This window comes from Brassica oleracea, unplaced genomic scaffold, assembly GCF_000695525.1.
Source record: "Brassica oleracea var. oleracea cultivar TO1000 unplaced genomic scaffold, BOL UnpScaffold01030, whole genome shotgun sequence".
Taxonomy (NCBI): Eukaryota; Viridiplantae; Streptophyta; class Magnoliopsida; order Brassicales; family Brassicaceae; genus Brassica; species Brassica oleracea.
This window is the reverse complement of record NW_013617604.1, coordinates 1-14,797: the sequence shown is the minus strand read 5'-3', so window position 1 is coordinate 14,797 and position 14,797 is coordinate 1. Positions and strand designations below refer to the sequence as shown.

The following is a 14,797-nucleotide window of genomic DNA, read 5'->3' as shown; positions in this document are numbered from 1 at the left end:
CGTCGAATCTCGTCTTGCTTTCGGATAAAATCGTCCAGCTTAAATAAAAATTTTCCATTTTAATTAATACTCGGTCAGAACTATCAAGGGAAGGTCTATCGACCACAAGACAGTCCCGTCGAGACATCAATCACCGGGTCGAATTTTATTTTTAATTGTGGTCGAACCAACTTCAAACTGGTCGAGTGGAATTTTTCTCGACCAATATCCTATCCGTTCGTGAGGGTCTTTACATGGTCCATCCAGACGATCCTATCCAGGATCGGGGATGCTACAATTATGGTCAAGTGTGTGACCATAATCAGTGTGACCATAAACGAAGTGTTTTGGGGTTTACCATTGGGAGACTCAACAAAAAGGAGAGCGACCATACGTGTGTTACCATAAACGAAGTGTTCGTGTGTTAACCGTGGGAAGATTTGCAGATTCACAAATTTGAAAATATAGTTGTTGGGAATCTGACACAGAACTGTACAGTTGACTTACTTCTCTTTTGTTTATTATTCTTGTAAGTCTATATCTAGACAATTATAACATAATTAGATTAATAAAAGTTCTCTCTCTCTCACTCCTTCTTCAGCATAATCACCTTCTTCATATTGCCTCTAAGTTGATGGAACATTTGCTTGATGTCATCTTCTGTCTATGCTTTCTCTTAAAGACACTCAGAGCCTGTAGTGGTAGTAACCGTAATTGAAAGGCTCTTCTTTATGGATCTTCAATACTGTCTTGGTGAAATCATCCATCTCTTTGATTGTAGCCTCTCTCCTTAGATGCTTAAGCGAGATTGGGGATGAAAATATTTGGATGCACAATGATGAAGCAAGACTATATAAAATAAACAACTACCACACAAAACAATTGTAAGATAAAAGTCAAAAAAGGAGACACAAGGAAAGAGATAGAAATTCCCCGAAAATATAATATGAAAGGCGAGAACTTCACTAGATCAAACTAAAAAGGAGACATCTGATCAGCAACAAAATCAAACACCAAAAACAGTCGCTCGTGCTAAAAAACCGGAATCTTGAGGCGGTATACATTAAAAAAAGCAGCGATTCCAACGATCAACCACAGTATTGAAAAGAGGAACTCAAAAACGACAATTAAAAAACTCGAGGATAAAAGACGAAAGAGAATCATGCCAAATATCGATAAAATCTAATGAAGCAGTGTCAAGCAAGTAGAAAGACAAAAGAGAGAGAGAGAGAGAGCAACGGAGAAACAGAGCTTTCGGTTTCTTCTAATAACAAGTGTGAGGGACGAAGAAGGAAGACAAGCAGTTTATATTCTAAAAATCGGAAACCACAAAAGGAAATGATTGCCACGCCGTTATCGATTCGCCGTTATCGATTCGCTTTCTAATGAATCAAAACTTGTAATTAATTCGCCAAACTGGAATCTCGAAACGAATTTGAAATTCAAATATTGTCTGTCTAAAATACACTACCCAAGTCGATATCAATACCCTTCTGACGACATGGGACACGCTGGACTCCAAGAGCTATTGTTGGAGCATGTTTCACCACACTCTAGACCTGGTCGAATAGTCCGGTCCAATGTCATTAGAGCCCAAGAGAAGACAATAGACCCTTGTAGGTTGAAGGCCCATCTCGACCAGATGCAATCCATGTGGAGCTGACCTGATGAAACCAAAACGTAAAAGAGATCAAGGCATTGAAGACGATCATAAAGGCACATGATACCTGCCAGAGATCGTTTGGCTGTTCTGATTCACACACAATACTTTGACTCTCCACAGTAGTATCTTCTTGCGTTGAAAATAAAACATACACTTTTTATACTTAATCACTAGTCAATATACTTCCCTTCGTAATTTCTCATATACGTTATCACATACTCTATTTTCTGAGTGGATTTTGAGATCTATCAAACCGACACAATTGTTTCGGCAATTGGAATTGTCTATTTTGACTTTTGCAGTTATTAAATACAGCAAGAAAACCAAATCATGGAGCTCATCTCTTACAAACCGAAAAAGTAGAGAAGTGAAGAAGGTGGTTCCTCAACGAAAGGAAGACCAAGCCCTTCGTTATTAACTGAAACAAATAACAACAATTGCAAAAAAATGAAATAAAGCATATCGAGCATCAACCATATACTTTCGGTTTGTTTTTTTGCCCGGTTTGAGGCATATGAGATACTGGATGCTTAAGTGATGTCTTGTGCGGCACTGACAACGGCGGTGGTGGAATATGCAGCATTTTTGGTGGCGGTGGTGATTGTGGCCTTGGCGGCGGTGAGTAGTGAAGAGCTGGTGGACTCTTTGATCGCCGTACTCGTGTCAGCTCCCTTCTCAATCCTATTTCATTAAGGAAATTAAATTAAAATGTTATGCTGTGTTTTAGTTTAATATTAGGTGTTTTTTTCAGTATATGCAAACATAATCATCTTATAACTATTTATTATTATATATATTATCAATTAAAAATCCATCACAACTCAAACTTTATTATTTTCAACTATAACATATAAAACTAATAAAAAATTTCACAACTTCTGCTAGAGCTTTGTTCATATAATGATCATGTAATGAGTCGTGATTATTTAATCAAATCAAATATTCTCGAAATGAAATAACACTTATCGAACACGTTAAAAAGAAACATCATGATGTGTAAAATTTGTATGAGTTTTAAAATTTAGAAGTGATTATGTGGACTCTGTATCATGTGTTTTGGTCACTAGAACATTATACATTAGTGATGTTAATTTTAATATTATTTGTACAAAAATATATAATATAATTTCTGCAATTTAATACATGTATATAATATAAAATATTGTTTTATAATAATAATATTCTAAAAAGTTAATTTTTTTAATAAATATTAATTTAATAAAAAAATTAATTCTATAATACCATTATCCAAAAATATTATTTATTTTACTGTTATCCAAAATCAATAAAAACAGAAAGATAAATAATTGATAAATGAGATTAATTATTAATTTAATAATGATATAAACAATTCTAATTTTTAAAATGAGTCTTCAGAAACAAAAAAAAAATATTTTGCAAATAATAGTATAGATATATAAGTTAAATATTATATGATTTTAAAACATCTTATTATATATAATATTAAATAAACATCCATACTTTTTTAACAAAAATAATATGGAACTATGAGATATAAATCCCAGTTTCTTAATTTAGAAAAATCATAATTCAGAGTAATAAAAAAGTAAAAGTCATTATTTTATTAATAGAATAAATTTGTTTTTTCATTATTTCATTTTTTCACTATTTAAAAATAAAAAATAAAATTAGATTAAAGATGCCCTTACGCAATCATATCAACAGTAAAATAGGACTGACAATATGATCAGAATAATAAATAAATTAACTTTGCTACAAAATCAAATAATGCAAAAACAAAAAAAATCAAATAATGCAACTTAAAAGAAGATAATAGACATGACTTTGCTACAAAATCAGAAAAACAATATTAGAACATGAGGAAATAATATTAGAACTGGTAGGGTTTACATGTAAACGTGGAAAAGAATGCTCATCAATCTCAGGGTTCGCCGGTAGAGGAAGCTGTTCATGAAAATGAGGCTTGGTTAACGATTCCTCAAAACAACTCGCCTTCAGCTCGTAGGAAGATTGGGAAGACCAGTAAAAAATCTGAAGCAGAGCTCCCTACCAGTTCGCCATCTATGTACCAGTTGCTAAGTGATGAGCTGGAAGAGGGGGAGGTTGACGAAACTTCCGGGGAGTCTGATGACGAAACCTCCGGGGAGTCTCAGGCTGCGCTTGACCAGAAACAACAGTTAGGAAAGCAGAAATCAGGGAAGAATAAGAAAGCTCAGCGGAATGTCCCTAGCGTAAATGTTGGGGCAAAAAAGGTTCAGAATAAAGTTACCAAGAACAAACAAAACAATCATGCCTCCTCACGGAGGCATTGATGCGATGATATCTATTTTTGCGTGGAATACCCGGGGCTTCAATAAAATGCGCAAACATACGGCTCTTCGTTCTTGGATTCAATCTGCTCGTTCCTCTTTTGGTTGCCTAGTTGAAACTCGTGTTCAAGAAGGCAATAGTATCTCTATTCTAAACTCTGCTCTTCCTAACTGGAATTTTCTCAATAATTATGATCACCATCGTCTCGGCAAGATCTGGGTTTGCTGGGACAGAAATGTGTCTGTTACGCTCCTGTATAAGAGTGCTCAATGCATCACGGTTTGGGTTTCCTCAGATACAGGAGAACAATTTATATGTTCATGTGTGTACGCATCCAACTTTGCTGCGGAGAGGAGGCGGCTCTGGGTGGAGTTGGGAAACATCAGAACTCACTATGCTGCCACAGGTGCTCCCTGGATTGTAATGGGTGACTTTAACGAAACTCTGGCGTCTTCAGAACACTCTTTAGGCACCTTCTCAAACGCATCCCAGAGGGGAATGCAAGATTTTCAGACTGCGGTAACAACCTGCAATCTCACTGATCTCGCTTCGATTAGACCTACTTTTACTTGGACCAATAAGCAACCGGTAAACCCCATTGCTAAAAAATTGGATCGTGTCTTTGTGAATGAGAACTGGCTGGACAAATTTCCTCAATCTTACACAAGTTTTGAGGCATCAGGAGTATCAGATCATGTCCGCTGCTGGATCCGTCTGGAAACTCCACCACCTGGTAACAAACGACCCTTTAAGTTCTTTAACTTCCTGGCTGATCATCCGGACTTCATAGATTCAGTCTCTACGGTCTGGGAGTCCACTGAACCTCTTTTCCATTCTACATCAGCATTGTACCGGTTTCATCGTAAGCTGAAGCTTTTGAAGCCAGTTCTGCGCGGGCTCAATAGGAATAAGTTTGGAAATATTCCCCAGCGTACACGTGAGGCGTTTGATGCTCTGTGCGGAAAGCAGCAGGCTGCGCTTCAGAACCCGTGTGTGTATGCCTTTGAGGAAGTTGCTGAAGCTACTACCACTTGGAATCATTGGGCTGCGATCGAGGAGAGTTTTCTGCGCCAAAAATCTCGTATTACCTGGCTACAAAGCGGAGACCAGAACACCTTGTTTTTCTTCAGGATTGTTCAAAGTAGAGCCTCTTTTAACTCGATCAGACAGCTGATCCTGCCATCGGGAGTAACGATCACAGATCCGCAAACGATCAAAATGATCGCTGTTAATCACTTTGAGGACTTTTGAAGCAGAGCACCATACCCATATCAAACATACCTGGTCCAGACCTATCGGAGCTCTTAGACTACCGATGCCCTGCTCAAACTGCTCAGTTACTCATACACCCTATCTCTGAGGCTGAAATTCGGAATGTGTTGTTCTCGATGCCTTCCAGCAAGGCTCCGGGCCCAGATGGTTTCCCGGCTGAGTTTTATCGTGCTTCATGGTCCATCATCAAGCAAGATTTTGTCGTCGCAGTTCAGTCTTTCTTTATGTACGGCTTTCTGCCTCGGGGCGTAAATGCGACCATCCTCACGCTCATACCGAAACATGAGAACGCGAAAGAGATCCGAGACTATCGTCCCATCAGCTGTTGCAACATCCTGTATAAAGTAATCTCTAAAGTCCTCGAAAATAGACTAAAGGTTCTCCTGCCTGAACTGATTGAACCGAACCAATGTGCTTTCGTGAAAGGTCGACTACTACTAGAGAATGTCTTATTAGCCACCGAACTCGTGAAAGACTACCACAAGCCTTCGATCAAGGCTAGGAGTGTTCTAAAACTAGACATATCGAAAGCTTTTGACTCTGTACGTTGGTCCTTCATCACTGATGCGCTTCATGCAATGGGCATCCCGGACATGTTCATTCATTGGATCCATACTTGCTTATCCACTGCTGCATTCTCTGTATCTGTGAATGGTGAGCTGGAGGGTTTTTTTGGTAGTGAGCGAGGACTGAGACAAGGGTGTGCTCTCTCCCCCTATCTCTTTGTCATAGTGATCAATGTGCTTTCACGTATGCTGAACAAGGCTGCTCAATCAGGAAATATCGGGTCCCACCCTTCTTGTAGTGAGGTCAACTTAACGCATTTAAGATTTGCGGATGATTTAATGATCTTCACTGATGGTGAGGCTTCATCACTAAAGGGGGTTTTTGAGGTTCTCTCCGAGTTTGGAAACATCTCCAGCCTGGTGATAAACCCTGCAAAATCATCTATCTTTATGGCTGGCCGAATCAGTCAACAGTTCAAAGATGAAGTTCAGAGTCTTGGCATCCCTACGGAGTCGCTTCCAGTGAGATACCTAGGACTCCCTCTCACTACAAAAACAATGACTCGAGCTGACTACGAGCCTCTGATCGATCAAATCCGTACGCGTCTCCTATCCTGGTCCAGCCGCTCTCTTTCCTATGCTGGCCGGCTTCAACTTGTGAAAACAGTCATTGGTAGTATCATGAATTTCCGGTGCTCAGTATTTCGTCTCCCGCAGCGTTGCTTGGATACAATAGAAGGGTTGTGTGGTGCGTTTCTTTGGTCAGGCTCACCGAATACGCATACGAAGACAAAAGTTGCTTGGGAGGACGTTTGTAAGCCTAAAGAAGAGGGTGGTTTAGGCATTCGACGCTTGCGGGATACGTCACGGTTATTTGCTTTAAGCTTGATATGGAGACTCCTAACAGATTCGGGATCGTTATGGGTAGCATGGACGAAAGTTTACTTACTGCGATCGCATAGTTTCTGGGACGTAAGCGGCAAGTATGCAGGCTCCTGGATCTGGCGCAAGCTGCTGAAGCTCCGCGACCAGGCAGCTATGTTCATTCGGTCTGAGATTGGAAATGGAAATTCCACCCTGTTTTGGTTTGATAATTGGTCCACTGTGGGACGTTTAATTGATATTACTGGTGACTCAGGTACAAGAGTTCTTGGTATCCCTCGTTATGCAACGGTCTCAAGCGCGGCGTCTGCTAGACAATGGAACTTTCGTCGATGTCGTGGCTGTCACCTACGGGCGATGATAGCTACCATCACGTCAGTTCCGGCCCCGGTGGATTCTGCAGGCGATGATCGTTATGTATGGCGCCATGGGGTAGATGATTATAAATCATGTTTCTCTAGTTTGCAAACATGGCAGCAGATTAGGGTCACGCACCCTACTGTTCCTTGGAGCAAGATTGTATGGTTTCCACAGGCCATCCCTAGGTTCTCTTTTATTACTTGGCTAGCACTCAAGGATAGATTATCTGCGGGAGCTAGGAGCAGAGCGTGGGGTTGCTACCAGGCGTGTCTTCTGTGTGGGGAACCGGACGAGACCAGAGACCATCTGTTCTTCGCGTGTCCCTACTCTTTTACTGTTTGGATTGATCTGGTCGGTTACCTTTTGGGGTCTAGGGTGAACCCTGACTGGTCTATCACCATAGCATCCCTTCTTTCAACTCGACGTAAGGAGATAGATACCTGTCTCCTGAAACTTGTTTTCCAGACTACCATCTATAGCCTATGGAGGGAGAGGAACAGCAGAAGGCATCAAGGGCAACCCCAGAGTGCAAATCATCTAGTTCGTGTAATTGATAAGACCATCAAGAACAGGATATCATCACTACGACACCGACGGCCATCTTTCTACACTGATATGATGCAGCGCTGGTTCCTTCGAACCACCTAGTCCAAGGACCCAGTTATTTCCAGTTTCTTTTATTGATGGTGTTCATGATTGAAAGCATAAATCTTAGTGGCCTGTAATTTTTTTTCTTTGTTGATAATCAATTTAAAATTTCAGCAAAAAAAAAAAGAAATAATATTCTTTATCCGCACACATAACACAATTTTTCCTTCATAAATTTTATCTGAATTCTTGTAAAAGGTTATGAAAGCCTCTTCAAAAAACATTCTTGTAAAATGTCATGAATAAAAAATCATTTACTCTCTTTTCTCTTGATCTTCGCTTTGATTTTATCTGCTTACATCTTAGTTTCGATAAACTCTTGAATAATTTTTAAAAGACCACTCGATTTTTCAAAAATTATTTCTCCAAAATGGCATTTGATTTTTTTGAAGATTTTGTTTTTCACGTGTCTATAGATGTTTCTGTCCTAAATTTACTTTTCTTTTCAAATTTTACTAGTTTTAGTTTTTATAAATTTTTCATATATTAATGAATAAAATGTTCAAACACTAGTAAAATAACAATTAATCTATAACAAATTTGACTTTAATTAATAATTTAGGATTCTGTTTTTGTTTTAATTTAAGTGATATTTTTTAAATTTTATGTAAAATTTTAATGATATTTCGTGTTTTTAGTCATTTATATTCTATAATGTGATTTATTATTTATTAGATTAACTTTAATTAATGCAATTTTTTAATAGAAAGGGACAAAATAAATAAAAATGTATCTTAATAAGAGTGTAAAAACCTTAAATTCAACTAAACTGAAACAGGATGAGTATGTAAATCAATTTAACCAACATGACTCAACCATTATGCGATTTTTGTGTGTTTTAGTAATACATGGGATAAGACTATTAATGAACTTTTCCATCAAAACGCAATCGCCAAGCTTATAAATTTTGTTTTAAAAGGAATATACTGTAAAACAACTAACCAGTGATTGAGAGTGGTTCATGGTGCGAAGGAAGAACAGACTCGGTATGGCAAAGAAGAAACACAGTGAATACGTGAACCAATTTTGAAGAAAAAGTCGTGTTTCTCATTTCTTCTCTTATTTTAACATTGAGATTCAAGACTTCCCTTCCATGGAAACCTTCGACAATATATATATGTATATATAGAAGGGAACACGATCCTCCCAAGAAAGTAAATTAAAATTTAAAATATAATATAAAATTAGATTTTGATCCGCATTTTGAAAGCGCGTAATAATTTGCGAAGAAAAAAATCTATTAAAAATGTTACAAACTTTTTGTTAATTTGAAAGGATATTTCTATTTAGCTAATTGTCCATATCATATTTAAGTATAAGTCATATCATCAATTTCAGTAGTTATGTCATGTTGTTTTTGTGAAAATGATTATAAAGTTTTTATTTACATGATATAATATGACATGACATATTGTTTTTGTGCTGAAATGATTTCATTGATGTCTAATAATATCATTAGTGAAATGATATGACTGTCGAAATGATTTAACTAATAATATAACATGACTACTGAAATGATTTCACTACAGATGATTTCATTAATAATATGATACAAGTAGCTTTCTTACAGAAACATTGTATGATAAAGGATTCACCATCCTTTATAACTACTTATTGGATAGGTTGTTCTATTCAGGTCTGGGAAACAAGTTTGAGTAATAGAAAAGCCGTTTGCTGTCAAAAAAAAAAAAACTACTTATTGGATAATTTATTGGATAATTTAATAGTGTCAAAATACACCTATTAAATTATCCAATAAGTAGACTACTAGATGGCTATAATCACTCAAAAAAGATTAGTCAGATACTTCATTTGCTTCATACACAGTGTTATTTTAACAATTTTTTATCATATAAAGATTGTACTTCAAAATTCAGTATAATTTATAAATATATCAAGCATAATATTGATAACAAAATATATTGATCTTATAAATATTTTTATTTCTATTAAACACTATTAGTTATAAATTTTAATAATGTAAATATATTATAATTATTTTTTAATTTGTGTGAAAAAGATTAGAATAGTAAAATCAAATAATTTTGAAGTTGCACATGAAAGTTGGACAAACATTAATTTCTCTTCAATTTCCATTTGTCTTACTCAAACTATTTTTAATGATTTGTTGAAATTTTTTTAAATTTAGACTTTGAAAAGTCTGAAAAGTAGGCTACTAGACGACTGAAATCACTCAGATGGATCAGTAGTTTTAAAAACAAAAACTATCCTAAAATGGTTTGACTAGAGAAAGAATCAACATAAACTATAGGTAAAATTATTAGGGTATCAAATGATAAATTGTCTACCATTAATTTTTTTTTTTTTGATATATCATAGATTAATAGAGAGAAATTATTTACAGCGGTGAAAGCTATCAAGATGAAAAAGAAACCATGTTACTTTGTTGGTGTAAACACAGTCTTCACAGTTCATAACACTTGTTACAAATTCTATATCAGAACACCGGATAATTTTAAATTTCATAACCCAAATCAAAGTTTCAAATTCTAGTTGTATTGGTGTTAGACTTTGTTTTACTTCCATATTTACCCATATACTTCTTCTTTACTGTAAAACTATTATTGTCCTCCGACTAAGTTTTAGTCTTTCTATATTTCACCCGCATGACATAACCACATGTCTCGTTAGCTTAAATTACCCTAAAGCAAACTCTCTCAAATAAAAAATCAATTGCAATACTTACGGAAAACATAGACACACAATAGCCTATTGGAAATAAAGATTAAACTAAGCAAGTGATAATAATAACAATAAATCGGTTGTAAGATAATATAGGAAATAAGCTAGACTTAGGGTTTCATACATGCAACCAGAACCATAATCTATAAATACTAAAGGGGTGACATGTACTGTCCAAGAACTCGAATTCAGTAGTAAGATATACATATCTCGCTGCTAGTCTAATCATATATCTAAATCTTATATTCGAGCTCTTGCATGCGAATAAAGAAGAGTGTTGATTGATACTACAAAGTGTCGATCAATACTTCTTTAGACAAGCATTAACGCTCGGATCGATTTGTTCACTGAGTTATTTAAACCAGCTCTCGCATGCGCCTAACAACCTAACTCAACATAATTAGTTCATATAATTGGTCATACTCTCACTTGCGCCAATTATACTATTATAAAGTTTCTAGTTAACTACTCTAGAACACAAGCAGTAAGATCAAGTATGTGAATGATCCAACTAAATCACCCTAGCAGTTCTATATTTTACAAGTTCATCAAAACATTAGAAAAACCCTAAATATAACAAGTGAACTACTCAGACATATTAAAACAAGACAAAGAGATAAACTAAATGAATTGCATTAAAAGATAGAGTAAGAAATAGTGGAGTTCCAATACAAGTCTCTAAAGGAGACTTGATCTTCCATCCAAAAACTTCGAAGAATGAATAAAGCTCTATGAATGTGTGTTCTTGCCTAAACAACGGCTTAAAATCTATAAATGCTAGGAATAAATTTGGCATGGGGTAATCTTGTAATATGTAGGAGCTTCGGGGCTGTACTTGATCTTGAAATAGAGTTTGCCCGTCTACTCACGTCGGTGTGGTGTCGATCGACACACCTTCTAAATCTCGCTCTGACTTCTGATTTGTGGAACAACTACGAGTTTCTTCATCCTTATGATCTAAATGGCTATTTCTCCAAAACACACCTAAACATGAAAAGACTCTAAAATAGACTTCAAACACATATAATGGACTCTAAATAGGACTTATAATATGGCTAAATGTGACTTATCATTTGCTTGCCCTCAAGCAAAACATAGAATAGTTATGTGGAAGAGGTTTGAAAACACAAGGATTCACATATCTTTAAAACTACTACCATCACTTCTGCAATGTTGCAAGCCACATCAAAGCAGTACCAAATTTAGAGGCACTTCCATGTACGTAGCCTCAGCTTAGCAACCATACCATCCAGCCCATAGCTCAACTGATGCCGCCTGAAATGCCCCTTTGCTGGCCTCATTTCTACAATAAAGGTGTGGGCTTTATCTTGGGAATATCGATCACTGAACACATGGACTCTTACTAAAGAAAGTATCTGAACACACATGTAGCGGTTCTTTGATCCCTTTCCTCTTTCCTCTTTCTTTTCTCTTCTCTTTTCTGAATATTTTTATTTTCTTTTTCTCTTTTTTTTATTTATTTTCTTTCCTTTTTAGCCCTGCAAAATGTAGGTGAATAATGAGGTTATAGGAAAATGTAGGACAGCGTACACGTGTCTGAAGTTTGACTATGGATAGATGCTTTACCACGGCGAGATTGATCCCATATTTTGACACATGATATAGCTTTGAGTTAGTGTTGCTATGCCACAGATCTGAAATCAACCAGGATCCTAGTGAAAAGTTAGGATCGTTTTACTGAAAAGTGGTATGTCTGACTGGGAGAGAAAGTTGTCGATAAGCAACTAGTGTTGACCGACACCAAGGTAGAGGCGTAGTGTCAACCGACACCAAGGTAGTGGCGGTCGACTCTCCTCCAAATCAGCAAACCGATGTATTTTAATAAAATTTCAAAAATTTCAATTTTGCCTCAAATTTTCTCTTATTTATAGAAGACCCCAGAACATGTGTAAACCATTGTGACGGCTATGCTTTTATTCTTTTACGCTTTCTTTTAGCCTTAGTTTTAGTATGTAGAGAAGAGAGGAACTTCTTAAGAGTTGTTTTGGAACTCTTTGGTTTTATATATGATTGATATTCTTTCCATGATTATGCTTTCATCTATCATGTCGAAGTAGATCATCTGTTAGTTTTAATGATTTTCTAGGTTTTTGATGAACTACTGAAATATAGAATTTCTAGGGTTATTTATTGACTCCTTCACATAACTGATCTAATTTCTTGTGTTCTAGAGTATCTACCTAGAACCATGAACTTATGATAATTGACAACGGCGAGAGTGAGTTCAAATCCTAAAAATAATTATGCTGAGCTAGGTTGTGAGGCGCATGCGAGAACTGGTTTAATTAACTTACTGAACAAATCCATATGCGCGTTAATGATTGTCTAAAGAAGTAACGATCAACATTATGTAGTATCGATTGACACTCGTTCCTTATTTGCATGCGAGAACTAGAATATAGGATTTATACATCTTATTAGACTCGCAGCAAGCGCTGGATATTTTACTTACTGAATTCAAATTCTAAGAACAAATCCCTTAGCATCTATAAATTTGAGTTCTAATAACATGAATGAAATCCTAAGTCTAGCACTCTTATTCTATCACCTACAACTCCTCTATTTACTTTTTTCTTTAATTATCGCTTTCTATTATTTAACCTAGCTTAGTATGAAACTCAAGTTTATTATGTGAAAAATAGAGTCTCTATGAACCTGATTCCTAAGTGTTGCAATCGATTTCTTATTTGAGATAATTTTCTAGGGTAATTTGAGAACATCATCGTCTAATTCTCAAGAAAACATATCAATCTTTTCTTTCTTAGATGCTGAAGAGAGGAGAGAAGGGAACCAGAAACACACTGATTTTTATCATTCAGATTTGCAAGAGGAATTCGATCCAATGTATACCAAGCCCCAAAACAAGTGAATGATGTTGATTAAGGTTAGAAGCAGCTTTGGTTGCTTCGGACTCTCTCAGCAAGCATGAATATTACTAGCAGGTCGATCAATTTTTGTGTTTCCCATCAGTACACCATGCAGTAAGTAAATCTAAGAATTATACTAGAGAGTGGTTTGATTGTTAGTAAAATTGACAAAGTTCATCATCCCCTTCTTGACTCTATAAAAGGACTCAAAACACATAAGTGACACTCAAAACAAAACACAATATCAGTAACTACCTCTTCAAGACTTAAGCAACACTGTCTCCAATGTTATACAGTCTAAGATTGATGAAATAAATAAATCATATGTAAAACTTTAAAAAGGAAATCGAGTTTTACTGTCGCCTGATATGGGTGTCGATCAACACTGATCAGGTGTCGGTCGATGCTTGTTCATAACTCTTCTTTTTAGAATTTTTTTATATGAAATAAATAAACACACAAAATCAGTAATAGATGAAAATAAACCATAGTTTAAAACTTACTAATGAGTTGTCTTCCATTCAGTGCTTGTTTATGGTCTTTAGCTTGACGTTTTGGACAATTTGGGCTAGTATGGAGGTAAATGAGTACTTGTTGGGAAACAAGTCTCAACAGATCTTCTTTTCTCATCTCAAACCATGTGCCCACAAAGCCTTTTATGGCTTCTTTTCTTCTGGTTATGTGTTCTTGCTGTCTCTGAATAATAGCACTAGTCTAATCTACTTTTAGATCCAGTTCTTCCATACATTTGCTTAACCATCCAATATTGTTGTTGAGAGGGTAACAAGTTGCATATAGCCCTCTACAGAAATCGTCAAACATCCTTTCATGAGCTGTAACAATATCATCAATCATATCTTCAACCTGGTCTCTCCTATATGTCTTAGGTTTATGCTGGTAACAAGGGTCATGATAGTCTCTGGGCATCTGAAAACATCTTTCATACTTAGGTAAACTCATATAAAAACCTCCCATAATATCTACCATCTCAAGTATTGCCCTCATATCATCTTTTGACACATTGATGATTCTTCCATCTGTAGCATGTTCATTTTTCTCTTCATCTCTGTAAATACCATACTCATCTAGTGCCATTACACAGATCATCCTTTTAGCAGGAGTGGTTGCTTCAAGTGTTAAAGCTTTCAACTTTTCTGGATTCGCTGAGATGTTGAGCGATATTGGTTGAGTGTCGATTGACACTTCATTGTCATCTTCATTATATCGGCTAGAATCAGAATAAACTACTGCCACAAATCATGGGTCATCACCCAACTCAACGTAGGACGTGTGCCCTCTGATCACCCGAACATGGTCCTAGAAAACATTCTTATCAATGAAGGTTAGACACAACTTATTCGTCTCCACAGCACAAATAGCTCCTACAGTAGCCATAAAGGCTCTCTCAAGTAGTAGAGTAGAATTTCAGTCTATCTGAATATCCATAACATGAAAATCCACTGGAACTATAACACTGCCGATTTTTACTCGAAGGTCTCTTAAAAGTCTTCCTGAATCCACCTTAGAGCAATCCACAAAAATGAATGAGTCACTAGAAGGTTCTGTAAGACCCGATCCCGGCCTACTAGGCCGCGGTCGATGCC

The 14,797-nt window shown here is 36.3% G+C and overlaps 1 long non-coding RNA gene across 2 annotated transcripts; it reads right to left on the bottom strand.

Moving 5' to 3' along the window:
* Positions 1 to 457: 457 nt before the first annotated feature.
* On the bottom strand, positions 458 to 8,683 carry LOC106320710. Of its 2 annotated transcripts, XR_001265901.1 has the most exons (4): positions 8,545 to 8,683; positions 1,707 to 2,323; positions 1,219 to 1,643; positions 458 to 845 (listed from the first exon to the last, which is right to left on the bottom strand). It is a non-coding gene; the product is annotated as an uncharacterized LOC106320710 (long non-coding RNA). The 2 variants fall into 2 exon arrangements; XR_001265900.1 differs by having other exon boundaries at positions 458 to 1,643.
* Between the last annotated feature and the right edge of the window lie 6,114 nt (positions 8,684 to 14,797).